General features: G+C 42.9%; 1 long non-coding RNA gene across 1 annotated transcript; it reads left to right on the forward strand.

Annotated features, from left to right (window-relative positions):
- Positions 1–902: 902 nt before the first annotated feature.
- On the forward strand, positions 903–18,699 carry LOC117054669. Its single transcript, XR_004427534.1, has 6 exons — positions 903–1,017; positions 3,655–3,700; positions 14,202–14,405; positions 15,696–15,899; positions 16,910–17,025; positions 18,272–18,699. It is a non-coding gene; the product is annotated as an uncharacterized LOC117054669 (long non-coding RNA).
- The last annotated feature ends 9,052 nt before the right edge of the window (positions 18,700–27,751 follow it).

The raw sequence follows: 27,751 nt of genomic DNA on the forward strand, positions 1-27,751 counted from the left end.
ACCAAGAAACAAAAAACATCTGGTACGGTGTTTCTAACTGCCAAGCTTTGTTTCAGGTGGAAAATGTGTACATGGCTTATTTAAGGCTGGCTCTGTTGCGGCCAATGGTCCATTATCTCCGTGTTGGAGGTGGCTTTAAGAGAGTGAGGGCTGAGACAGGCTTGGATTTTCAGTCAAAAATCTTCCATACAAAACACCTCTCAGGTTGGAGCAAAGGCCAAAACCCGCTCCCAGCCATGATCCAATACTTAATTGCACGTGGAAGCCTTGCCCTCCATAGTCTTGTGTGTTTATAACTAAAAGATCCAATAGAATTACACAGTTTTTGACGCAAATAAGATCTGGGTTACAAAGAACACGACCCTCCTGCTTTGCTATTCCTGCTTTGGAGCCAGTGTGGTATCGGACCAGGACATGGGAGACCAGGGTTCAAATTCCCACTGAGTGATCTTGGGCCACTCACAGCCTCTCAGCGTAACCTACCTGTTTGTGGGGATTGAATGAGTGGGGAGCCACGTATGCCACTTTCAGCTCCTTGGAGAAGAAAGGTGGACCATAAATGCAATCAGTTGCTAATCGTTTGACAAGGTGGAGATGGAGAAGCCTAATTGTCTCTCTGCTGGATTAGGCCAGTGGCCCATCTACTCCAGCATCTTGTCCTCAGAGTTGCCTGCCAGCTGCTTCTATGAGAAGCGCGCCAGCAGGACTGGAGCGCATTGTTACCCAGCAATCCTCAAAACACGTTCTGCTGCGTCTCTCTTCCACCCCCTGTAGTTTGGGGGGGGGGGGAAATAAGGAATCGGGAAGTGTGTGTCTGACTGTTAGAGCAGCTGGCTACCGTTTGAGACCCATTCACTATATAGCGCTATGTTGAATCCTCCTTCCGCCCGGCAAGAGCGGTCACGTGGCTAGAGGCGCGCCTGGGCCGCCATTGCTTTGTGGGGGTTATTGCGTGTGCGAGAGGGAATGAAGGCAGCCAGAGCGGAATCTTGAGCGAGGAACTTCCGGGAAAAGGCGGTAGGTTCGCTCCGCGCAGTAGCGAAGCGCTCGCCAGCGGCGCCCTTTCTTTCACGCACCCTGAATGGGGCTCCCGCGAGGTGGGCGGGGCACTTCGCTCCCTCGGGCTTTTGGAAGAGAAGGATGCTCCTCATCCACAGAGGGCTGGGATTTGTTTGCGAGGAAGCCCCGTTGAACTCCTCCTTTCTGCTGAATTGTGCCTGCGCTTGGGTTTGCGTACCGTTTAAAGCCCCGCCGCACCCTCGCCACTTGGGGCAGGCGGGGGCAGAGACTGGACCTAAGGAATCAACACAATAGCAACATTTTACAAATTGCCAAGCGAATCGATTTTCTTTTTTTCAAAAGACGCTCCCATATGTTATACACACATATATGCAAAATTCGTATAAAAATGCACTGTATATCCCTGGGGACCCTTTCAGCAGGTTTACAATCTGAATTTACACACAGCACAAGACAAGTAAGTAAATAAATCAAGATTGGGTTCACAGGATAGGCCACTCTTGATTTCTTTCAAAAAGCAGGGAATCACAAAGTCCTTTTGTCCCTAAAACTGTTTCTCAGAAGGTGCAATGCAGAAACATTACTAAAAATCAAATGATTTAAAGTCTACTGTTTGCTTATAATACCATAGATATTTGTTTACACACACACACACACACACACACATATGTCCAGAAAGGGTTCATGTAAGTACCTCAAGTAGATTTCAACATTCTTTGTTAATAAGCTAGATGTGAATATTTTAAATCTTAACAGAAGCACCACACCAACACTTGCAAAGGTGTAGCTTGAGCAGATGTATTTGTATCAAAACGTTCCCCACTGATTTCACTGGTTTATATCTATGTAACTATATTTTGAATCAGCCTCCATGCTCTGTTTTATCTTCTACTGTTCTTATGACTGTGCATTTAAAATGTAGCCTAAAAACAGCAGCAGAATGTTAAATAGCCATGGCAGATACCTTTGGAAAAAGATTTCCCTGAGTGCTACTTTGCGCTGTGCAAACTGAAATTCCTTTTATTCATAAATAAATTCATTATCTTGGACACTGTACTAAATGATGTAGAACACTTGCTATAGAAGCAAGTAGTGAAAGTAAATAAGACCATTTAAGTTGAAAGATAAAACAAAGCAAGGCAAACCCAGCTGAGCACAGAGTGGCTCGATAGCATTAAGGATAATGATAGAATTTAAATTCTTCTATAAAGGAGGAAGGATACCTGAAAATATTTTAAGGATTTTTAGCCTAAGCTTTTTAATTTGATTGTGAAAGCATGACCCCATGTGTATTTGCTATTCCCGTTGCTCGGTCCCCGCTCCTCCCAACATAGCAGTTCGAAAGCACGTCAAAGTGCAAGTAGATAAATAGGTACCGCTCTGGCGGGAAGGTAAACGGCGTTTCCGAGCACTGCTCTGGTTCACCAGAAGCAGCTTAGTCATGCTGGCCACATGACCCGGAAGCTGTCTGCGAACAAACGGCGGCTCCCTTGGCCGTAAAGCGAGATGAGCGCCGCAATGCCAGTCATCCGCGACTGGACTTAACGGTCAGGGGTCCCTTTACCTTTACCTTAATCCCTGTTTGGTCATTGGGATTTCACCTAGGGTTCTAGCCTTACAAACACTTAATTGAATCTTTCTTAGCTTGGGGAACTTGTGGCTTTCCAGATGTTGGATTCCCAACTCCTCCCATCAGTTCTAACCAGCATGCCCAGTGGACAGGGATGATGGGAGTTGTGACCCAGTAACACCTAGAATCTCAAAGCAATACTGGAACCAGGAGCACCCTGAAACTGTAATCCTTGAGTCTGCAGTGGGAGTGAGAAACCATCCGAACTAGGCTGGTTTCCTTTTCCTGGGCAAACTGATTTATTGGCAAGGAACACTTCTGTCATGTCTGGATCAAATATGCTACTGGAAGGATTTTTTATTTTTTATTTTTTTTCCAAATGTAGTAATTTGTTTTACAGTACTTTGAAAATAAACTTTCATTTGGTTCTAATGGAAAACAAGGTTTATTGTTTATTTTATTGGACACATTTTTATGACAGTTTAAAAAATATTCCCTCCCCCAAGGTGGCTCACAAAATGAAAAAGTGGAACAATAATAAAACAATAGTTTTAAAAAATTATACAATATCAAATAATATTCAGTGCATTTCAATACCATAAAGCACATAGTGGAAGCCATTACTGATGCAACAGACTCAATATGTAATTCACCACAATCCTATAAATAAATTCATTACAGCCTTCCATAGTAGTTCAGATTTTGTATTAATCCTGTATAAAATGCTGCATTTCTGTGCCATATTCAATGCTGCTATAGGAAAAAGAGCTCAGGATATGGGTGTGTGGGTGTGTGTGTGTTAAAACATTAGGTGTAAAATAATAAACTCAAAGTAATACCACAGGAAACAAAGACTTGTTCTGAGGCCACAGTGCAGCTGGGAAATGTTGGAAGCATTGAAGCTGGGCAAACCTTGCTATCATTTTTAAATACAAATAATATAATTTTACAATTTATGCATGTATTCCATTGGTCCATAATTTGTTAGTGAATCTTTCAGGCAAAATTTCAATCTATCTATTGTCCCTAAAACCTTTTGTGTCGTGTGCATCTTTCTGCTACAGATTAATCTCAAGAGTGGCACCATTGAATTTAGTGAAGTTATATCAGGTAAGAATTTTAGGCTATTGCATCCATAAAGAATCATCCCCAGGAGTGAATTATTTCTTTATGCTTCTTCATGAACTGTTTATCTTGCATAATTTCTTGAATCTTGTCTATTCCACCTGCCGAATAATATCCCCCTTGTTTCTGGATGAGTTATGCAGCTCCCCCTGCAATGGCACGTTGGTGAGTGTTTTCTGAAGGGCCATGAAAATTAAATTTTTCTTGTGCTTCCCCCACCCCACCCCCAGCTTGTAAAGTGAGAGTGCTTTATCAGCACTTTGTCAGCCATGTGTGACAGATCTGCAGCATTTGCACAGCAATAGGTAGTATTTCTTTCAGTTGTAGTAGAGCCAGCCAAACCTCTTTTGTGACATTGGGAGTTAGATCTTATTTTAAAAACAACAACAATGCCCCAATGTGTTGTGCAGCCATAGATTGCACAATATAGCATCACTTCATACCATTTGGAGCCTCTGTAGTCATGAAGGGATTGAAGCTGTTCCTTAAAGCCCCTGAGTGAAAGCACTTTACTTTAAGCAGAAACGCTGTCATTGTTCTGGCCTGACCTTGAGCAGAAGCCCAGAAGGCACACCAGTTCACCTGAGAGCAATGTAAGTAACGGCCAAGGTTCCAGCACCACGGAGAGCTCCAAGCCTCCCACAAGCCCTTAAACCTCAATGGGTCTTTTTATCATTCTCAAACCTGCTCTTTTTCCTGGAGCATACAGAGTTTAAAGGGCCAGTCTCCTGGCCTGGGGCCTAGCACACCTTCTCATTCCCGTTAGTTCCCTCCTGGTTCAGTTCCTGTGCTCATGATCTGGTGACTGAAGGCATAAGAGCCCAGGTCTAGGGATGGTCAGTTCTTTGAGGACCTCAGGGTTTTGGTCTCCAGTGATGTGACAGGCTTTGGCTCAGATCCAGTCTTAAAGGCCTATGCCTGAGTCTAGCTCTTTCATGGCCTTTGTTGCTGCTACTACTATTATGGCTTATCCTTCCATGTCAAAGTCCAAGCTCTTAAGGGGGCCATATCATCATCATCATCATTTCATTTCATTTAGAGACTAAGTGAATGTTTGATATTTTATTACAGTTTTTGTATGTGTTGGAAGCTGCCCAGAGTGGCTGAGGCAATCCAGCCAGATGGGTGGGGTATAAATAATAAAATTATTGCCATTATCATCAACATCTGCATTACCCATCAAGTCTCACTGTGCTCAATGGGACTTACTTTCAGTTAAGTTTGCATAGGTCTCCCTAGAGTTGTGTTGAATAATTGAGAACAACCTGGTACAACTCATTTGTGGATTAGTCTGTGTGGGTCCAGCACTCTGCAAAGTTCAGGCAGAAGGCATGACTGAAGTTTCACTCTGTCCCCTCTGGGCAGTAGCAACAAAAGGAAATAGCTTTTAAATGACTGCTATTGGACAGTGTGCTGTTGTCTGTACACCTGTCAGGCTGTGAGGTCCCAGATCTGTGCCCCATCATAGGCACTGTCAACCAAAGGAGGATTTGAAATGGAGGGCCTTCCAGAAGCTGGGCTACAGTGCGAAATCACTAACCTCTTTGTATACAGGCTCTGCTGCAGTTTTGGGGAACTTGTGACCCACCTGCCTGATGCTGTTGGGACTACAACTCCCATCATCCCTGACCATTGGCCATTTGGCTGGTACTGATGGGAGTTGCACTGTTGTGATAATAATTCTTTAGCAGGGTGGTGATTGGCCCATGTGACTGATGATTCCATTAAAAAAAATTCAGGACTTTTATTTCAGGACTTAATTATTTATTTGCTTGCTTGCTTGCATTTCCGTTTAATAAATAGATCCAAGGATCACAGGGCGGTTTACAATATAAAAACACAAAAATACATAACATAGTAACAAACAAATCAATAACCCCCATCTACAGTTTGTTTGCTTGTTTGTTTCTTATCTTCTTTTTTTGGCAATCACTCGTAGCCGAGTAAGATGGTCTTCTATGAAAACAGTTTCGTGAATCCGTAAGTGACCGTGGAGGCCAATTCTAGATCCACACATCCTTCCACAGTGGGGGCATAGGTTTCTGGGCAAGAGTTTATCACAGTGAGGGTTTGCCAAATGTGCCTTTATCTTAGCTCATGTCTCCTTTTTGCCCTGAGTTTGTGCTTCTTCAAAGTCCACAACACCTTTGGTAAAGGCTGTTCTCCAATCGGCATGCTCGCAGGGCAGTATTTCCCAGTTATCAGTGTTTATACTACTTTTTTTAAAGATTTGCCTTGAGAGCATCTTTAAATCTCTTTTGTTGTCCACCAGTATTTTGCTTTCCATTCTTAAGTTGGGAATAGAGTATTTGCTTTGGAATACAATAATCAGGCATCCGAACAATATGACCAGTCCAACAAAGTTGATGTTGAAGAATCAGGGCGGTTCACAACATAGAAATACAATATTAAAAAAAACAAAAGGCATAATAAAAATAAGAACAAAAACAAACAAAGAATTCCTCTTCCCACGACACATTTAAAAGGGTATCGGATGTTAATCAGCCAAAATTTTAAAAAGCAATAGATTGTTGAATTAGCCAAAAGCCTGGGAGAAGAAGAATGCTTTTGCCTGGCACTCACTTGGGTCCTGAGCTGAGTTCAGTAGTATATTAGTTTCCCTAGATGTAGCCATTCTGCTCCCTTGAGTTATGTACTAAAGACTGAACTAACCTATATCCTGCCCCAGGGCTTAATGGAGCAGAGAATAATTGCCAAGAGGGTTTAAGGCCCTTTGGTACTACTAGATTAATGCAAACTGGCCTCTTCAGGCTTCTTGACGTCTAAGCATTTTGCTTTGCCAGAAGGGATGACTGAAATTCATTTCATACATTGCCTTTAATGAAAAATAGTGAGATACAGTAAATGCAGATTAATTGTGCTGCTGGTCTTTAATTCCTCCTCATGTTACATTTGCAGTCATATGAAAGAGAAGAAGAAGACCAAAAAATCATTAGCCTCCAGGCATATCGCTGGAAGCAGTAATCTCTTCTTATCTGCTGAGTTAAGTGCTGGATGAATTCTTGTGTGGTGTTTTGAACTCTGTCTTTATGCATTGACTACCTGACATGGAATACACCTGGCCCTGAACTGACCTCCCTCCCACTTCTGGAAGTGATCACAGCATGAGGCAATGTGCCTCCAGGCTAATGATCTTTTTTAATGTCTAAACTCTCATACATGAGCAGAAATGATGATTGTAATTGCTGTCCTAATTTGCACAATATATATGAGGGGATGTGGGGGAAGAGCTAGAATTGTATATCAGAAGCTCTCTATATTTTGGTAGAAGGGGAATGGACGTTAGCACTGTATTTCATTATTACCTGTAGTATAAATATATATGGAGCCTGAAATCCAGTGTCTGCTCACTTTGCAAGAGTGTTGCTAGTACTTCACCTTTGCTGTGTGGGTCTTGCTGCCCATGTGGTTATTTTCTGGGGTCTGCACCTTTTGGCTGACCTTAATATTTGCAGATTCCACCAGCTCTGTCCTTTTCCTGTTTCTTCTGGCGTGCCCAAAGAGCTAAAGAAAGGGACAAAATTCTCTCCCTGGCTTCATGCTGTGCTTTGGAAATGCTCAAAACTCCTCCAAAGTGTAGCATGGAGACAGTGACCAGTTATGTCATTGAATCAGGGGTAGCCAATGTGGTGTCCTCCAGGTATTATTAGATAGCAGCTCCCATCAGCCACAGCCAATGGGCAGGAATTATGGGAGCTGCAAGTCCAATAGCATCTGGACTACCTCTGCTCTTTCCTGAGGTTGGTACTCATGAAAGATGTGGACTCTTGTCTCTGGCTTAGCATTGCACTTTGGTACTAGGTATTCTCTTTGGTGAGAATCTGGAGCTTCAGTAGTTAGCAATACAATAGGGTTAGTAGCAGCAGGAATTTGCCATTCCAGAGGGATTCACAGAGCTTCCAATATCAGGACCTTGAAGAGCTCCCAGTGAGTCTAGTCTGCCTGGTATGTCTTCCCTCCTTAGATAACATTGGGACCATGTTGTGACAGCAAGGAGATGGAGCTGTCTGAGGTCATCTTCTGCTATAGGGCCCGCCCACTGAAAAGGGCTTGTCTTCTCCTGAGACCCCAGGCTTGGGGTGATGATGACACTAGGCTTAGAGCAGGGTTGATCTCTGACCTCCCACTGCGTCTCCCAAGTGTCAAGAGACAAGACCCCATCCCTTTCCCAAGGTCCGGCCTCAGAGAGAAGGAAGGAATGGTTCCAGATCTTGATCTCTTTTTTCATGGTATTACTGCCAGAATTCCTTCAAGCCAATGGCAGTTTTCTGCAGGCTTATGCCCAAGTTATCCCTCTCTTACTCCCTTCCCCTCTCCCAGCCATATCTTCTTATGATCTCTTTTGACTCTCCCAGGTATTATCTGTGGCTTTTACTGAGTCTGCCTAGTGCCATTGGGTTACAGGAGGGGAAAAGCATTCCCTGCCCTGAGCAACCATATTCCAGTTTTACTGAGTATGAGGGCCCCTTATAGTTTGTTGCGTGCCAGAAGACTTCACAACCAAGGATTTCAGAATGGATGGACCTTTTTTCTTTTAAATACAGAATTAAAACCATACTAAGATTAATGGATGATCCTGGCCATGCACATAACTACAAAAGAATTCTAAGCCACATTGTTGAAGTATTGAAACGTGGACCACAAAATCAAGCTTTACTTCAAAAGCAAAATGACCTTGAGCCATCCTTTATTCATATTGGCATTGGGCATTATTTATTAAGCACTTAAAGTTTCCAAGGCACTGTACAAAGATGTTAAAACACAGCCTTATCTAACAGATGTGATACAATAGGGGGGAAATGATGGGGAATGGGGAAAGAAGCAAAATTTAAGTACTAATTTTTCACAAAGTTACATAATATAGCCATGAATTTTGTCGTCTTAAGGTAGTAGTAACTGATGAAGGCTCTGTGGGGACAATGATGCAACATACCAATTCCCAGGACTTTAGATGTTACTGCTGCTGTTCCAAATGCTGCTACTTTTGGTGACCATGGGGGAGAATAGTACCTTGGAGGAGTATGCTACCTAGCAACCCAGATGTAGCACCAGATGTTTTGGTTCATAGAGTGAGGACACCTTCTTACCTTGGCTATTCCACCGCTTCCAGCTCTTTCTTGCAGCAGGGAAGTCTAGTTTCATTCTTCCAAACACATTTAGAAATTCTGGCTGTGTCTTTGTGCCTGTTTGCAAAAATAAGCATGGAGACTGGATCTATTTAAACTGTGCTGAAGTCCAGTTATTATAATAATAATAATAATAATAATAATAATAATAATAATAATAATAATAATAATAATAATAATTTATTTGTACCCCACCCATCTGGCTGGGTCTCCCCAGCCACTCTGGGCGGCTTCCATCAAATATTAAAATACATTTAAAATATCACTGATTAAAAACTTCGCTAAACAGGGCTGCCTTCAGGTATTTTCTGAATGTCAGGTAGTTGTTTATTCCCTTGACCTCTGATGGGAGGGCGTTCCACAGGGTGGCCGCCACTACCGAGAAGGCCCTCTGCCTGGTTCCTTGTAGCTTTGCTTCTCACAGTGAGGGAACCGACAGAAGGCCCTCGGCGCTGGATATCAGTGTCCAGGCTGAACGATGGGGGTGGAGATGCTCCTTCAAGTATACAGGACCGAGGCTGTTTAGGGCTTTAAAGGGCAGCACCAACACTTTGAATTGTGCTCAGAAACGTACTGGGAGCCAATGTAGATCTCTCAGGACCGGTGTTATGTGGTCCCGGCGGCCACTCCCAGTCACCAGTCTAGCTGCCGCATTCTGGATTAATTGCAGTTTCCGAGTCACCTTCAAAGGTAGCCCCACATAGAGCACATTGCAGTAGTCCAAGCGGGAGATAACTATAGCAGGCACCACTCTGGCGAGACAGTCTGTGGGCAGGTAGGGTCTCAGCCTGCGTACCAGATGGAGCTGGTAGACAGCCGCCCTGGACACAGAATTAACCTGCGCCTCCATGGACAGCTGTGAGTCCAAAATGACTCCCAGGCTGCGCACCTGGTCCTTCAGGGGCACAGTTACCCCATTCAGGACCAGGGAGTCCCCCACACCCACCCACACCCTGTCCCCCCAAAACAGTACTTCTGTCTTGTCAGGATTCAACCTCAATCTGTTAGCTGCCATCCATCCTCCAACCGCCTCCAGGCACTCACACAGGACCTTCACCACCTTCACTGGTTCTGATTTGAAAGAGAGGTAGAGCTGGGTATCATCCGCATACTGATGAACCCCCAGCCCAAACCCCTGATGATCTCTCCCAGCAGCTTCATATAGATATTAAAAAGCATGGGGGAGAGGACGGAACCCTGAGGCATCCCACAGGTGAGAGCCCAGGAGTCTGAACGCTCATCCCCCACCACCACTTTCTGAACACAGCCCAGGAGGAAGGAGCTGAACCACTGTATAACAGTGCCCCCAGCTCCCAACCCCTCTAGCCGGCCCAGAAGGATGTTATGGTCAATGGTGTCAAAGGCCGCTGAGAGATCCAGCAGAACCAGGAAACAGCTCTCACCTTTGTCCCTAGCCCGCCGGAGATCATCGACCAGCGCAACCAAGGCAGTTTCAGTCCCATGATGAGGCCTGAACCCTGATTGGAAGGGATCCAAATGGTCCGCATCCTCCAGGCATGCCTGGAGTTGTTCAGCAACCACCCGCTCAATCACCTTGCCCAAGAATGGTAGATTTGAGACTGGGCGATAGTTGGCCATATTGGCCGGGTCTAAAGATGTTTTTTTAAGAAGCGGTTTAATGACCGCCTCTTTCAGTGGATATGGGAAGACTCCCTTGCAGAGGGAAGCGTTCACCACCCCGCAGAGCCCATCGCCAGGATGGGCAAGGATCAAGGAGACAGGTGGTCGGTTTCACTCATCCAAGCAGCCTGTCCACATCCTCGGAGGCAACAGATTGAAATTGATCCCATGAAACATGAGTAGACAGAGCTCTAGCACTCTCCCGCCCCAGCCCTGCTCCCACGGTGGAATCTACCTCCCTCCGAATCTGAGCGACTTTATCTGCAAAAAACTTTGCAAAAGCATTGCAGGAGATCTTGGGGTCCCTACCAGGCCCCGATGACGAAGGTGGTTCTGCTAGATTGCGAACCACCTGGAAGAGTCTCCTGCTGCTGTTTACTGCAAATGCACTAGAAATGGTGAAGGAGGTTCTCTTCGCCGTTGCCATTGCCACTCGGTAGGCTCGAAGTTGAGCTCTAGCCTGTGTCCGGTCTGATTCAGAATGAGTTTTCCGCCACCGGCGCTCTAGCCGTCTCAGCGACTGTTTCATCGCCCTCAGCTCTGGGGAAAACCACGGGGCTGTCCGGGTTCCATGCAATCAGAGAGGGCGCTTCAGAGCCAGTTAGAAGCTGTTTTGTGTACTTTCCGTCCTGATTGGCAGTGTGCTTGGGACGGGGGTGATGTCGGTTTGTTGTCTTTAGTCGACCTTCAAACACTTTTAAAAGCAATGCCTTTACAGCAGAACTATGACAAGGAAAGTCCAAAAAAATACACATAGTCGCTGCATTTGGGTGTTTGTCTATATACGCATGCATTCCTCTCTTTTCCCATCACTTGCCATGCTCTGGCATAGGGATTTAGCCAGTTTTCTCTGCTGACAAACTAGATTGTAACAGGAAACTAGCTTAGCCAGTATAAAGTACAGTGGTGCCTCGCAAGACGAAATTAATTCGTTCCACAAGACTTTTACAAGGGAAGCCCGAGAGTGGGACGGCGCAATGGGGCCCGCCAGAGTGCCCAAACCGCGGGACGCCCCTCCCGCGGCTTACCGGAGCCCGCTGCGCGGTTGCGGGACTCCTAGCCCCCAGGAAAACCGGAGCTGTCTCGCAGCTGAGACAGCTCCCAAACGCCGGCAATGGCGCCCCCGCCGGAAGTCCCTACAGTAGCTGTAAAGTCTTACCTTTTGGCTCCGGTCGGAAGGGGTGCCGTCCGATCGCGTACGCCATCTTGGTTCGACTGCGCATGTCTGGACCGGAGCCAAAAGGTAAGACTTTACAGCTAAGGCGCCGCGCCGCGTTTTAAAGCTCCGGTCGGAAAGGGTGGCGGCCGATCGCGCCCGCCATCTTGGGTCGACTGCGCATGTCCACCCAAGATGGCGGGTGCAATTGGCTGACACCCCTTCCGGACCGCGCTGCGTCGCGTTTTAAGGCTGCAGCTTTAAAACGTAGTGCGGCATGGTCCGGTGCCGGCTTACAGTGGTACCTCGCCAGACGAATTCGTCTTGCGAAAAACAGCCATAGACGAATTCGTCTCATGAGTCAACTAAAAATTCGCAAAACCGTTTCGTTTTGTGAGTTTTTCGTTGTGTGAGGCATTCGTCTTGCGGGGTACCACTGTAGCTAAACTCCATGCTTGCTTCCTTGGAGGAAGGAGGAGACATACATGTGACAAGTATATGAATAATTGTCTCTAGCTTCAAATTAGACATTTCAAGCTTTAAGGAAGCTACAAGAAGTTGTGATGCAGAACACAGTGGAGAAAAGGCTAGAGCACGGGAGTGCTGAAGAGAGATGTGCCCTTTGCCCGTTGTGGTGAATATGACATTTTTATGGCAAGAATAGCTAGTCATTCCACAGAGGTGAAGGCAATTGTTATTGCCATCCTGGTGAATCTTAAGGTTTGAAGCAAAGCTCTCAAGTGGACTGCTGCAACGGACTTGAGCTTTTTAACAAAGAGACCATGTCAGTCATGGATCTTGCAAATCCTTTAAACAGATCACTGGTCAAGGGTGGGTTCACAGAAGTCACAACAACTTGGGTTTTTTCCCCATTGAGTTGGTTAATATCACCCCCTTGGTTGCATTCAAAACCATATGGATACGGTCGTGGCAGCTGCTGAGAACAAAAGGTGTGACTCACTGATGCCGAACAAAGCTTATTTTGCATTTTTCCTTGAATCTTAGATAAAAAATATAGAATGTGCCACTACTATCATTTCTGTTACCTTCAGTACATGTACATTTAAGAAAGGCTTAGAGTTTTCAATGGTTGATTTTTGCAAAATGGATATAGTTGATTTCTCTTGGCTGATGGGTTTTGCTATTTCAGCAGTTCAAAAACAGTACAAAAATATGATCTGGCGTTTTCTGCTGCATTTAAATTAAAGCCTGTTACTATTTACTCTGAATGGCTGTTAGCTAAATGCATTTAATGTAGAACACATTCTGACTTGCCCAAAGAATGGCATTTTCCAGTGCTGAGAAAATGGCCCTTGAATTAGAGAATTAGCTCTTCAACAATGTAGCCAGGGGAGTAATACCTCTTTCTGCATAATTGTGGGAAGGGTGCTCATATTACTGTTTGAGTGAGTGACACAAAAATAATTGAAAAGTGCATAATAGAAACAAATAAGTGGGGACTCCCTGGGAAAGGTTGGGAAGAGGAGGGCAAAGAGGATTCTCCTCCTCTTGCCATTCCACTTCCTGTTCTGGAAGAGAGATAAAAGGGAGTGGGGGTTAAAGTTGATTATTCTCCTTTGACCTTTCCTTTGACTCTGAATCATTGTGGTGGTGGTGGGAGCTTGCACACCCCCCACCATGGTTTGGAACCCTTCTAATCTATATAGACACTGTGGCACGTGCACACACACGCACACACAAACACAAAATATGCACAAATCCCAGAAAGAGGATGTGTGTGACAATCATGTATTGATAATAATGATACAATACTTAAAACTTGTAAACTATGCAAGTATTGCAAGAGTTTGTAAACCCACAACAAATGCTCTTCAATTCTATTGCTCTATGATTCTACCCTTGAATACGTACAAGAATGGGCCAGTGTGGTGTAGTGGTTAAGAGTGGTAGACTCATAATCTGGGGAACCGGGTTTGTGTCTCCACTCCTCCACATGCAGCTGCTGCGTGACCTTGGGCTAGTCACACTTATTTGAAGTCTCTCAGCCCCACTCACCTCACAGAGTGTTTGTTGTGGGGGAGGAAGGGAAAGGAGAATGTTAGCTGCTTTGAGACTACTCCGGGTAGTGATAAAGCGGGATATCAAATCCAAACTCTTCTTCTTCAGCCTTTGCACATGCACACATGTACTTTTGGGTAATCATGTTTAGTACTGTGCTGTAAGTGTTAAATAAAGTAGTTGTCTCTGTTTAAAATTCAGAAAATTCTGATTCAAAATGATAACTATCAAAAAGAGTAATGCTATCTTTTGGGTCAAGATCCAACATTGCACCAGAACTTCCCCTCTCTTTCCTGCCTCTTCCAGCTACCTTGTTTCCCCAATCTGCTCTGGAGAGCAAATTTTTGGGGAGATGCAATGGGGGCGGGGAGGGGGAGTCCCATTTGCACAAGAGGAAATCTGTTGTGCAAGCAGTATGATACAATTAGATATCATTTTTGGTATGTTTTTCTATGTTAAAAAGAAGAATGTAACTTAATCTTAACTCTTCGACAAAAAGATTTTTCTCATTCCCTTCTTTCAGCCTTCTACATAGAAATGAACTGCAGCACCTTCTCCAACAGAAGCTTTTCATCCTAGTATATTCTTTCCATGTGCTCTGCTGCTTAGAATTCTTCTTTTCTACAACAGCCTGAAGTAGAATTACCATGGTGAAATATTGTGCAGCATATAACTGCACCAATTCAGACACAAAGTTGAATAGGAAACAAGGAATAACTTTTCGCAGGTAAGCGTGAACAGCCTGAGCATAGTGTAAACCCTGATCTTTTATTAATTATCATTATTATTGCAGACTGTCAGGCATTTGCCCAAAGGAATGAATGTTTGGAGGAGGCATATTGTTCACAATCTCCAAAAATAACATTGCAGGCTACTCCAGATCCTGTTGCATGTTGTGGAGATATTTAATTTAGCTACCACGCCTGTGCTTGAAATTGCACAAGAATGTGATTTATGTAAGAGTAGAAACATGGTAATAAATTTTGAAAGTCTTTTTGGATGACATGTGTTAATAGCAGCATGAGGCAGTATTCCATAGCAGAACTTTGTGGAGGGATGTTTGGGAAGAACAATTCTCATTAGTTCACAAAAAGGATCTGTCACTCAAATGCACTATCCCACTTGTGACTCATTCCAGCAAAAACCTGCATCCTTTCATTAAAATATAATTATTTTCTACATATATGTGTATGTATTTGAAAGATATTATGTTCCAGCTTTCCACTGAATATAGGCAAGGCATGTCAGGCAAGCTGTGGATTGGCAGAAGGCAGAATAAGATCTGTTAGTAGATATCTAGGTGATTCACCGTACATCCTGGCTCCTAACTGTCTTAACTATAGCAAGGTCTTAAAGGTTTCCTCCCTATTGAAAATTAAGCTGCTGAAACAAAGAATGCCTGGGAGAAATCCAGGAGTGGATTTTCATCCTGGGCTGTGCATGTACTCAGAAATACCCTGCTCTTCTTTTTTAAAATATGTCCGAAAACTAGAACTGTTTTGTATGTGGTTCTAGTTGATTGATCTCAGGGTTCAGGGGTGGGGTGAGGAGATCCTGCAAGTCTAAAATCTGCTCACAATTGTACTAAGCATTCCCATAGAAGAACATTTTACACCAGTGGTTTTCAACCTGTGTGCCGTGGCACCCTGGGGTGCTTTAAATGATAGCCAGGGTTGCCACGGGGGTATTTTGTGCACAGCACTTGAAAAATGAGTATACTTACTTTGTAAATGGGGGGGGGTGTTTCTTCTGCATGATTCAGGCCTCCAGCTGCCAATTTGTTTACCCCTCTGACAGTCCTATACATTTCTACTTGGAAGTAAGTCTCATTGAGTTCAGTGGGGCTTACTCTTAGGTAAGTGTGTATAGGATTGAAGCTTTACTACCCAAAAGTTGGGCTGTTGGGCATTTAGCATGGCAGCCACATGTACAGAACACTTTCTATATGTTTGTTCCAAATATGGTTGTTTATAACCTTACCATAATAATGCTTTGGGTTTTATTTGTTTATAACAAGGTTTCCCTTGTTGCAATAAAGCAAGAATGGGCCATGTCAGTACACCGAGCTGACCCTGTTAGTGGCAAACTTTGGATGCCATCTCAGTGGGACATGATTTGTTCTCAACATTTTAGCCCAGAGTGCTTCAAAGAAATTAATGGAAAGAAGTTTCTGAAGGAAGAAAGTTGTCCTTCTATATTTTCCTTTCCTGACACTTCTAAGGTATGAGATTTGTGTGATATTCTAATTTTATTATACTGTTTCTTTGTTACTGGTCCTCAGTTTTGGTGGACTTTGAGTGACAATTTAACCAGTACTAATTTTTGCAGCATGTTACTGCATCATTCTGGCAGTCTCTTGGAGGGCATAATATGGGATTGGGTATGCAGTCTGTTCTGAATGTTGTTGATGGACGAGGATTATTGCTTTGCTTTTGAATGCTCATGTAGTAGAGCAGTTAAACTCTCACCTGGAGAAGGCAGATCTGGCTGCAGTTCTGCATGCCTTGATGACATTCAGATTAGGCTGGGGCTGGTGGGAGTTACAGTACAAAACATCTGAAGGGCATCAGGCTGAGGAAGGCTGGATTACTGCAGTGCACTCTATGCGAGGCTGCCCTTAAGTGTTTGGAAACTTCAACTAATGCAAAGCTCACTCAGAGTTATTTTAGCTTTGCTGGTTTCCACTTCATTGCTTGATACAATTGTTAAGTGGTAGGCATTACATATAAAGCCCCAAACAGTGTATGTGAAAAACCCTCTCACTACTTCCTCGCCCCATGAGACGGCCCACCCAATGCCCTCATCATCTGAGCCCTTGCTCCATGTCCCTTTGCCTTCAGCAGCTCAAATGATAGAAACACGAGAACAGCCTTTGGATGATGTCCATAGTAGCACCAAAATTGTAGAACCCCCTCAGGCACGTAGCTCCATCTCTTGTTGCCTTCAGGTTACTAGTGAAGACATGCCTGTTTGGCTTAGTGTCTGGTCTTAATTTAGGGGTTTTTTCCTGCTGCTATGGGTTGTGCACTCCCATTTTTAGCTAATTATATTTCATTATTGTGATTTTTGTGTGTGTGCTTTTAATTTCTGCCCGCTGCTTTCTGGGGTCTTGTTCTCTAAAGGTGGGATAGAAAATGTTTAAATAAGTATACCATTCAAACAGCAGAACTTCAGAATGTAATTGTTGCTACGTTTTCAGTGACTTCCTAGGAGCTGTTCTTTGTTTTCTAGAAAATACACGCTCCAAAAAATGAAGAAAGAACTCCAAGAGGGCTGGAGCACTTGACTTCACTCTTGCCAAGGCAAATGTCAGCAAAAATGAGATGTGCAGTCAGATCATGCAAACTGTAAGCAGAAAGGCAAAATGAATCATCTATTTTGTGGAGATTAGTTAGCTACCTTTACTTTAGTGGATTGTTAACTGCTGTATAAATTGTAATTTACTTCTAGCTGGCTTATTGTTGTAATTAGTGTATATTCAGCATACTGAAGGAAAAATTGCTAAGGTAAATATACAGCCCCTGCGAAGTTAGATTGCTGCAAAATTCCCATTGATTTCAGTGCATGTTGATTTGCACCAATCAGGGCCGGCCCGTCCATGAGGCAGAGTTATTTAGAGTGAGGGAGCTGCCTCAGGTGGCAAATTCTGAGAGGCAGAAAGTGGCAGAGTACCTGTGTTTTCCCTGCAGTTCCTAATAGGCTAGCTTTCTGCCATAGGGTGCATTGGAGGACTCTACTCCATCACCAGTGCTGAAGTAAAATTCAACTACAAGTCTAGTGAGATTTTGTGCACAGAATGGTGAATGCACCATCTCGTCCTTCACCTCAGGTACCAAAATGTCTTGGGCAGCTCCTGGAACCAATCTCTGCATGTGTGGCAATTATAGAGAGCCAATGGTTGTGTACAGTGGAATATTTCAGATAGGATTGGACTGAAAATGTAGTAAGCCAAATTCCACAGATTATTTGTAACAGTTCTGTAAAGGACATCCAGGTACTGTTTGTCACACCCAACCACAAAACAGATACGGCCATCTTTCTTTTGGCATTTGAGGGATAAGGATGCACTCTTTGGAGCCAGACCCATGCCTAGAAGCATAATAATATTGGAGCTTCAATGCATTTGTTTGTGGTGAAAAGAAAATTAATGCACTATACATGTCTTTTTTTCCAGAACAGGTGCATACAGTCATACCTCATGTTGTGACTGCTGTGGGTTATGCGTTTTTGGGTTGTGCTCCGCGCCAAATCCGGAAATACCGGAATGGGTTACTTCTAGGTTTTGGCGCTCGCGCATGCGCAAAAACACCAAATCGCGACCAGCGTGTGCGCAGATGTGACGCTGTGGGTTGCGGATGCTACAGGTTGCGAATGCGCCTCCTGCACGGATCACGTTCGCAACCCAAGTGTCCACTGTATATTATAGCAACAACATGATATTTTCATCTTTATCAGTATGTAAGATTTCCGATTTCTTCTTGCTCTAGAGAAAAAGAAGAAAAGCAAGGAAATGAGGATCTATCTTTAAACCTAGAAAAGTAACTTTTTGTGCTCTGCTATCAATGATTTAACCACTTTTGGTTCTTTCTGTAGACACCAGCTAATGATTCACAAAAATCACTTGAGCACAAAGAGCATAAAGTGGATATGAATAGCTTTTCTTCAAAAATAAGCCCCACTGAGGTATATAGTGCAAAGTATACCCTCACAGTAAGCATAAAAGCAGTTACTTTGTCAACAGTCCTCTTCAGAATCTAATGATTGTAAATGTTGAGTGCAGAAACAATTGCTTCAAGGTAGGTTTTGGCCCAATCCTGAAATTATGATTCAGATTAAATCTTTAAGGAAGCCATGAGATATCGGGGCATTCAGCACAATAATAGGACTTTAAATTGAACATGTATGTTAAAGTTCAAAATTATACTTAAATGTTGTGCTTGGGTATGTAGAAGCAGAGCCTCAAATTTACTGACTGCTTTTAAAGAAAGGGTTGGTGCTGTGATGTTTTTACTGTTGGTGTTTTTAATGGATCTTTTTATATTATTTTAATTACATTAGTGTTTAATTACAGTTTATTTTTTCCTAGGTTTTTAACATTTTCTATTTTATCTGTGTAATCCGTCTTGAGTCCTGGACTAGGAAAAAGGCAGGATATAAATATCATCATCATCATCATCATCATCATGTAATCTCATAACACTAGCCGAATTTACTGTATGCTTGCCAAGAGACAGATCTGTTGTCTTTCCCTTAACCATTAAAAAAAATTAATACACTTCAGCTGCTAGCATATAGCCAATGTTTTGAATAGAAGCTATTCATTACATCCTTACTCCTGTTCCCAGAGAACAGATGCCTGCTTTTCATAACTTCAGCAGAACAGCTCTAAAATTATCTTGATGAATATGACAAGCAATTGTCTAAGTAGTCTACATTCACAACAATACACATTGTTCTTGATATCAAAAGTGGATAGGTCAAAAAGCTTGTTTCATTCCTGAACTGCTTGCATACATGCAAACCTGGCAAAGGAGGAAGAGGAAGGAGCAGCCCAAAGGGCTGCTTTCGGGCTGCTCGTTCCCCCTCCTCCTCCACAGCGGCAAAGGTGAACCAGCTTATACTCGAGTCAATAAGCTTTCCCAGGTTTTGTTAGGAAAATTAGGTGCCTCAGTTTATATTCGGGTCGGCTTATACTCGGGTATATACGGTAAGTAACCTCTGGATAAAAATGCATAGGATTGTGATCTTTATCACCCCAAAGCATATTGGAGCAAAAAAAGAGGTTTATCTGTCTCTGGAAGAAGACAAGTGAAATAGTCAGATTGCCTGGGGAGGAAATTCTATAAATTCAGGTTCACTACAGAAAAGTCACCACTGCTATCTAATAGTGTGTGACATACAAGAAAGATGGTTCTTGAATTCATTTGTGACTGGAAAATTTGGTATGCAGGTGAGGTGTTCAACAAGGTTAAACACTTTCCATGATACTCCATGATTTCTACAAGTGAGCATCTCAATGAATTATGATGCAGAAAAGATCAAGTAGATCTCTTCCTACACAAGGGCTCTTGTCTTCTCACTGCCACCCCCCCCACTACAGATCCCTCTGCCAATCACAAAATCTACTCCTGTATTAGATCACTTTTAAGTATCTGTGTGAGATTGGGGCGGGGGGCTACTGCAAGACAGTGAAATTGGTAGAGTTTGCTGAACAAGGGCAAAAATGCTTTTCCTCTTGTGCAAGACATCTCTGGATCGAAGGCATTAGATTTAGTGTGGTTATGTATTTTCAGAGAATGCATGCTTCTGTATACCAGTTGCTGCAGATCGTTAAGTGGGTAGAGTACTGTGGAACTTAGGTCCTACTTATGGGCTTCCCCATAGACATCTATTTGGCCACTGTGTGAACAGAAGGGTTGGAATAGCTGGGCCTTTGATCTAATCCTGCAGGGTGCTTGTGTTCTTCCACATTACACCGAGTTGTTTTTGGTTTTGTTTTGTTTTAGAGCATCATTACCACATTACAGATAGTCCAAAAACACTGAAAAGGAAGCTAGATGAACTTTTGGAGGAGAATGATGAGTTGCGAAGAAGATTAAGGAACAAACCTCCCAAAGAACAATTACTCTATTCAGATGTGGGCGTTTCAAATGGACAAACATTCTAAGGACATGCATCCAATGAGGTATCCAACAGTGCGGCCTTAGATGAATGCCAGGACTCATCTCTCACCTGTACTCATTAATGGAATATTATGTATCCCACTGTATTTATTTACATAAATGTATTCAAGTTTTCATATAAACAGATTTGGCAACTCTGTAGGGTTTTTGTTTGTTTTTGCTGAACATCATGGCTACGACACAACTTAAGACTATTATAATAAATGGGTCTAAAGTTGTTTAGTGTTTGATTGAAGCTTCTGTATGAGAGGGTAGATAACATCCACCCTAAGCAACATATACATTAAAAATACTATAGAGATAATGTACAGTACTTCTATTCAGTAATATTCCCAGTAATTCTGGGAAGACATCTATGATTTTGATCTACATTTTCCCCTGTTCTGCTTAACATGACCTTCCACGGTGTCTACTTACAAAATCATGTGCTGTAATATATATTAAAATTCATGGCATGGAGGGCTTCAGTAAGACTTGAGTAAATTGTGGAGAAATGATAGGGATGCATTTCAGAATGAGTTGTATATGCACAGCTGTTTGGATAGTGCATATACATTTGCCAGATAAGGATTTCAGAAGTATGACACTTTGTACAGATGTGGTGCTCACACAAAGGAATAATAACTTGTAATTCAGAATATTGGCAATGAAAAACAAATGTCCAAATGTTTGCTAGTAGGCGTTGCTTCAAGTTCTAATTTGGAATATAACACAATCAGCCTTTTCTCTTTAATGCTTACCGGGGGTGGGGGTCACCTTCTGTCAGACATATCTACAATTTGTTTTCTGCAGATTTTCTTGGATGCAGAATTCACAGCTTAGTGTAGGGTTTGCACTGGCAGAGCACGTTAGATGTTCAGTAGTTGCTTTCAACAACATTTGAGCCTGTGAAATGAGCTGCATGAATGTTCATCAAAACTGCAAAAGGAAACAGCCTGTAAGTGCCAGCACACACAGTTGCAGAACATTTTGTTGAGCCTCTCCAGCACCAGTAATTGTTGTAACTTATTATCCAACAGTCTCGTTTCAGACTCAGTGAGGGTTTCTTTTCAACCTTTTATAAAATTCCATTGAAAGATCAAACTCTTACATCTCCCACATTAAAAAAGATAAGAAGTAAACTGCAATAAGCAGCTGTGAGTATGATGTATATTTCATATAACAAGTGATATGTAAAACTGCAGTCTTGTTGCAGAGGAAATGCTCTAGTGCACATCTTTCCATTTTAGTCATCTTGTTGCTGCTGCATTCTCTTCATATTTGCAATTTAATTATCCTCAAGGCATACATATGAAGCTAAAAGTGACTTTCAGTCATGTCACATATAAATGGCTTTCCCTCTGTAGCTGTTCAGACAGGGGGATGGGTTCTGTTTGACTTTGAGCAATCTACAAGGGGAAGTTAATCTATCAGCTCAATAGAAATGGCTGCTAATTTCAAATGGCCAGCTTCATCTTCCTACAACAGAAGAGCCCATTTCCCCCCTCCTATAAAATTGTCTCATAATCTAAATGAAGCCATTCCCATGCGTGTTATCAAAAGGTAATAGTTCATGCCTCAAAGTTCTCAAGGGTGCGATTATGATGATAACAACCATACTCTGTATCATGTCTTATCGATTAACTAATAAAATTCAGGAGGAGGAGGATTGAAGGCATTTCAGAGGTCACTCTAAACATAAAAGTAGTATATTTACCTTGCTTGACCATCCAAAACAACCACCTCCCTAACCCTTTTGAAAACGTTTTTGTGAAGGGGCAACTAGCATTCCATGTCATGTCTTATAATTAGTACATCATTTTTGTAAAACAATAGTAGTCCATCACAGACATCTTCAATCAGATATAAATCAAGACCTGCAAACTCTATGAACAATAAGTAACCATGGCTGGAATCCTAAATTTGCTCCTGCAGGCAAGCAACATATTCTGAGCAGAGTTCTGCTCCTGTAACACTTCCACCAGTGGAATTGGGGCTGGGTGGGAGGGAGGTGATTCATGGATGGTCTCTTGCCCTTACAACCTAATGTGTAACCTCCCATAAAATCTGCTTCAAATGATTTGGGCATCCTCTGGAGCAGCATAAGAGCTGGTGGGGGTGGGCTGGCAAAAATTGCCTCCTCCTCGATCTCAGTCACAATAATGAGTACAGTCATACCTTGGATCAAGGAACGCCTTGTGCGTCAAACGTTTTGGCTCCCGAACACAGCAAACCCAGAAGTGAGTGTTCCAGTTTCGGAACGTTCTTTGGAACCTGTATGTCTGATGCAGCTTCCGCGGCTTCCAATTGGCTGCAGGAGCTTCCTGCAGCCAATCGGAAGCTGCGCTTTGGTTTCCAAACGTTTTGGAAATTGAACAGATTCTGTTCAACTTCCGAGGTATGACAGTAGATGAAACCCTTCTGCTTGTGGAAGCTTAGGATCCAAGCCAATGTATATATTGCTTCACCAATGACTTATTACACATTTGAATTAGGTTTTTTTGGGGGGGGGGCTGAGGTATATAGTAATTTTAATAGTATATACAACACTGTTCCAAATGAAGTTGGCTGATGAGAATGTGAAGTAAGCCTACCTTGTCAGTTGCTGGGAGTGAACTCTGTTTCAGCTCTGAGTCTCCACCGCCACCTTTGTTTTTACATATATCATATCCAAAAGTCAGTTTTTAACAAACTTTAGAAAACATTTAACAAGCCAACTGTCGATTGTTCTGCACAAATTTGCTTGAAGCACTTTAGCAGATCTATTCTAGTAATGGCCCTTTTGGTACATTTTGCACAAAATGAAACCATTTGTGGCAAGGCTGATACTGTGGAGTTCAGCTGTGCCTCACCAGCAATTCAAGGCCTGCCTTGACAGTTTTTCATGTTATGCAAAAACAAAGAAAATGGCATTTGCTGTGCTAGACTATGAAGTCACTCTTTCACCAAAAACTTACTGCAGTTAACATCAGAATTCAGTTTAGATTCTAGATGTAATTCTAAACCATAGTTTGGTATCATGGGCATGAGCCCTGTGGTCATGTGCTCCCTCCTCCTGCCTTCGTCAGCACAAACCATAAAAAATATTATTACTGTTGTTGTTGTTGTTGTTGTTGTTGTTGTTGTTGTTGTTGTTGTTGTTGTTGTGTTTATGTGACACTCCATCACTGAAGTTTTCTGGATCGCTTTTTTAAAAGACTGTAAAATCTAATCTGACATGGCATAAAACCTGCAGAAGAAGATAAAATCATTGCCTCAGAGCTCACTTCAGCACCTGAATTTCACAAATCTTAAAACTCCCAAAACCATAACTTGCCCTTATGTCTGAACTATTACACTATATTTATATTTCTAATAATGGGGGATCAGCCATGGCATGGCATGTTTCTTCTTTCCAGCAATCCTAGGCACCACTCAAAACCTGAATAGCACTTAGCAGGCATTCAAAGAAAGATGTGCTATCTCCTCCCACATCCCACCTTAAGACTGTGACTAAGGACAGACACTCTGACTCCAACATCAGACAACTTTCCCCATCAACATTACTCTTGCTGTTTACCATCCAGCCTGATGAAGAGTCCTGGAGAACTCTGAATTTAGTACACAGTTTTCTGCCATTGTAGTTGGTCATGTGGATTTTGGTGTGTGTGTTTTATTAAGCTACAGCCTATTTGGAAGAGCAGAGCATGTGAGAAGGCCAATGTGTAAACCAGCTGTAGTTTTTAAAATTCTACTTTAGTTATACAAATATTTCCAGATTTTAAACAGTGTGCATACTGAAAACTCCTATTTTGAACACTAGAATATAAAAAGGTGCTCTTTCTAAAATATAGTCACCCTTCCTTTTGGTTAGATTTTCAGGGCCTTCATTGTCCTCCCTGTTTCCATAAAGAGGCTGACACCAAGAGGGTCACCACAGGAATTGCAGTGGGACATAGATAAAGGCACTTTGGACAGTCTTGCCTCACTAGGTTCACATGTGAGGAGATGAGTCAAAGTGAACAGGATAGTGGTTAAGTCTCAAGGCACAGGAACAACATGATTTCCGCCCCAGTGCTATGGAAAGGATGACTTCAATGCACTCACTCCTCTGCTGTCATATTTTTGACATGTTACAGATACTCACGTCAGAGCTGAACAGGTGTAATCTTTTGCGTATGCTTCAACTGTTTATATGCCTTCAACAGAAGTGTCTAGGCCCTGAGATCACCAACCTTTTTGGGCCCATGGACACATTTGCAGCCTGGGCAACACGCACAGCAACCAAGCCCACACAATTTATTATAATGGCTACAACAGAATGCTTTTTTCAAGCCTAATTTCAGGGAGAACCCTATGTATGTCAGGGGAGGTTTGCAGGTGCCATGCTGGCAGCCCCTGTTCCTGCCAGCCAGCTCCTCACCCCAAAACACATTCATACATACATACATTCTTTTATCAACCATCAGTTAGGGGGGGGGATACATTTGTACAGAATTAAAAAACCTCTGAAGGAACTTTGAAGAAAAGGAAAAACATAACCCACAATGGAATGGAGCTAAACAGATAGCCCCATATCGATACAATCAATTAAAATCTTACAACGCTTAAAAGCTAAAAAAAGAAATTTAGTCACCTGGGAGGCTGTATTTCTAGTGACATTGTTCAGTAAATATAAAACCTGTCTTTCTCTGGATAGAAAGCTAAATTGACGTAAAAGTGGAGCTATAAGGTTTTGCCTGAGTTCTACATAGGACAAGTCAGAAGAATATGTTCGGTAGACTCAACGCCCATAGTACAATGACAGGTTCTCTGGGTGTATGGAACTCCCTTGTACCTTCCCCACAATACTGCAGAATCATGGGCGTTTAGTCTAGCCGCTGTAAGGAGTCTACGGTATTCCACGTAGTGGATTTCTGCGAGATAAGGGGCTGGTGTCATTTGATTTATCTGGTCCCCTAGGAACATCCCTGGTTTCACTTGGGCTATGTCCTCTTGTCTGGCAATATCGCTCAATCTCCGGGAGATTGCAGTTCTAGCTTGATTGTACGTCATGGACTCCAGGTAGAGGTGTGACAATCCACAGGACTGAACCTCTTTTATGACCTCCCTTTCCCACGATGACTGGAAATCATCCCTCAATGTCAAGGGAGCAATGCCCACTGGCTTAAAACAAAGCTTGAGCCATAGCCAAAGCTTCATCTTCAAGGCCACATATCGTAGAGCTTGCCAACCGACCTCAAGTCTCATAACCGTGCCCGCCACCGAGGGAGGGATCCTAAGGATGGCTCTAAGAAAGTGCGTTTGGACAGAATCCAGTTTCAGGTAATCCCTACGGGAGCTTAAGGAGATGCCCACCAAAAGAAGAGGGAGGACTTTCATTTGGAAAAGTCTCGAGGCAACTTTCACTGAGCCTGGTTCTTCGCATATAGAGATCTAATCTGTGTAGCAGCTTTAGATGCATTAGCAGTTATATAGTCTCTATGGGCCAGAAAAGATCTGTTTGATCGAATTATTTGTCCCAGATATTTAAAGCAGTCAACCTGCTGTAGGGAAATCTCGTTCATCGACCATCGGTGGAGTTTCGGTCGGTCGGAGAAGACCATAACCTTGGTCTTGATATAGTTTGGTTGAAGCTTGTGTTGTTCACAGTATTCATATAGAGCTTGTAGCATTCTCCTCAGCCCAATAGGGGATCTAGCTAGGAGTGCGGCATCATCCACATACAGAAGAACGTTCAGAAATCTGCCTGCTAATTTGGGGGGATGGAAAGCATTATTGGCCATATGGGTCACCAATGAGTTGATGTAAAAGTTGAACAATGCTGGGGCCAGCAAACAGCCCTGTCTTATCCCCCCAGTGGTGGCAACAGGGTTGGAAACTAGGCCATTATTATCTAGCCTGATTCTCAAAAAGGTGTTAGCATGCAAGTTAATAATCAGGTGAAGGAGGCGGCGATCAATAGTTGTAGCGGCCAATTTTGTCCATAACTGCTTTCTAGAGATTCGATCAAATGCCTGTTTAAGATCAATAAAGGCCACATGAAGAACCTTCAGGGCTTTGTCAGCATACTTTTATGCCAGATGATTCAAGGTCGTAGATCTTCCAGGGCGAAAACCTGCCTGTTCAAAACACACTCAGAATGGCTTCATATACACATTGTACATTTAAACACAGCTTGCCCCAAAGAATTCTGGGAGCAGAAATTTGTTGAGGGTGCTGGCAATTAGCTCTGTTGGTAAACTACAGTTCCCATGATTCTTTGAGAGAAGCCATGTCATTTAAATGAATGTGTATGCAGTCAATAGTTTTCTACTCTGTCTATATAACTAAGACAGCTTTGTTCTAACTCTAATATTGATGAGCCAGCTTAGCCCAACGGTTCCATCGACCAAAGCATTGCTTAGATGCCCTAATCGCTTCCAGTTGTTTGACACCCGCAGGCACTGCCTGGCTTTAAAAACAAACAAACAAACAAACAAACCCTGATATTGATTAGTTTGATGTAATCACTGGAGGCATTTATTTCTGAGGTGGTGTATATACCATACCTTTAAAGCACATGGCTGCCTTCCAACGCAGAATCTTGGGAAATGTAGTTCCCACAGAGCTACAGTTCTTAACACCCTCAACAAACTAAAGTTCCCAGGACTATTTGCGGCAAGTCATGTGCTTTACATATATGACATGTGCGCATCTGGATTGGGATTACCTCGTTGCTCATTTTGCTACCTGAAACACCCGAAGAACAACAGTCTACACACAATTTGTGGTGGGCTAGAAAAGTTAGTCTCTCCTTGAGTTCACCTTGGCATCAGAATGTGTCCCAGAGTGCTAAAAAAGGATGATTCCATAACTCGACTTGTGGAGAAAATATCACCTTAAATGGCACCTGTGGCAAAATCCCAAGTGACTGAGGCTAGTCTTGGCACTTGTAAATCACCTCTCAGTATGAATCCCTCAAATGACTGTTTTATTTTTCAGATGTACCTCAAATTTGTCTGTTGAGTTAAATTGTCAAGAATCATTGTTAACTAAACAGGAAAAGCAGCGTCATAAATCACTAGGAAGAAAAACGCACTGCAGGCTTGGCGCCTGGGAAACAAGAGCCTAGCAAAACAAAAACACCCTGACATTGTGGGGCATTTGGAGTTGATTTTAGGTTTGCTTATCTGTTTATAACAACCATGAAAATGTTGTTAGTGTTGGAGACAAATAAAAGCGACAAGGGGCAAAACTCATTTCTGAGTTAATGGAGGAGTCAAGGAAGGCTCGCCTCAGGATTTCTTTCGGATTAAATGCCAAATGCTGATCTCAGTGCAGCAGGCGTGACTCCCATTTGAAGTTCACGGCTGCATGGACTGGCTGCTGAGGAGAGGGGACTTTGCCTCACTTGCAGTCTGTGAAGACTTGAGCACTTGTTCAGATTTTG

Source organism: Lacerta agilis, chromosome 11 (assembly GCF_009819535.1).
Source record: "Lacerta agilis isolate rLacAgi1 chromosome 11, rLacAgi1.pri, whole genome shotgun sequence".
Taxonomy (NCBI): Eukaryota; Metazoa; Chordata; class Lepidosauria; order Squamata; family Lacertidae; genus Lacerta; species Lacerta agilis.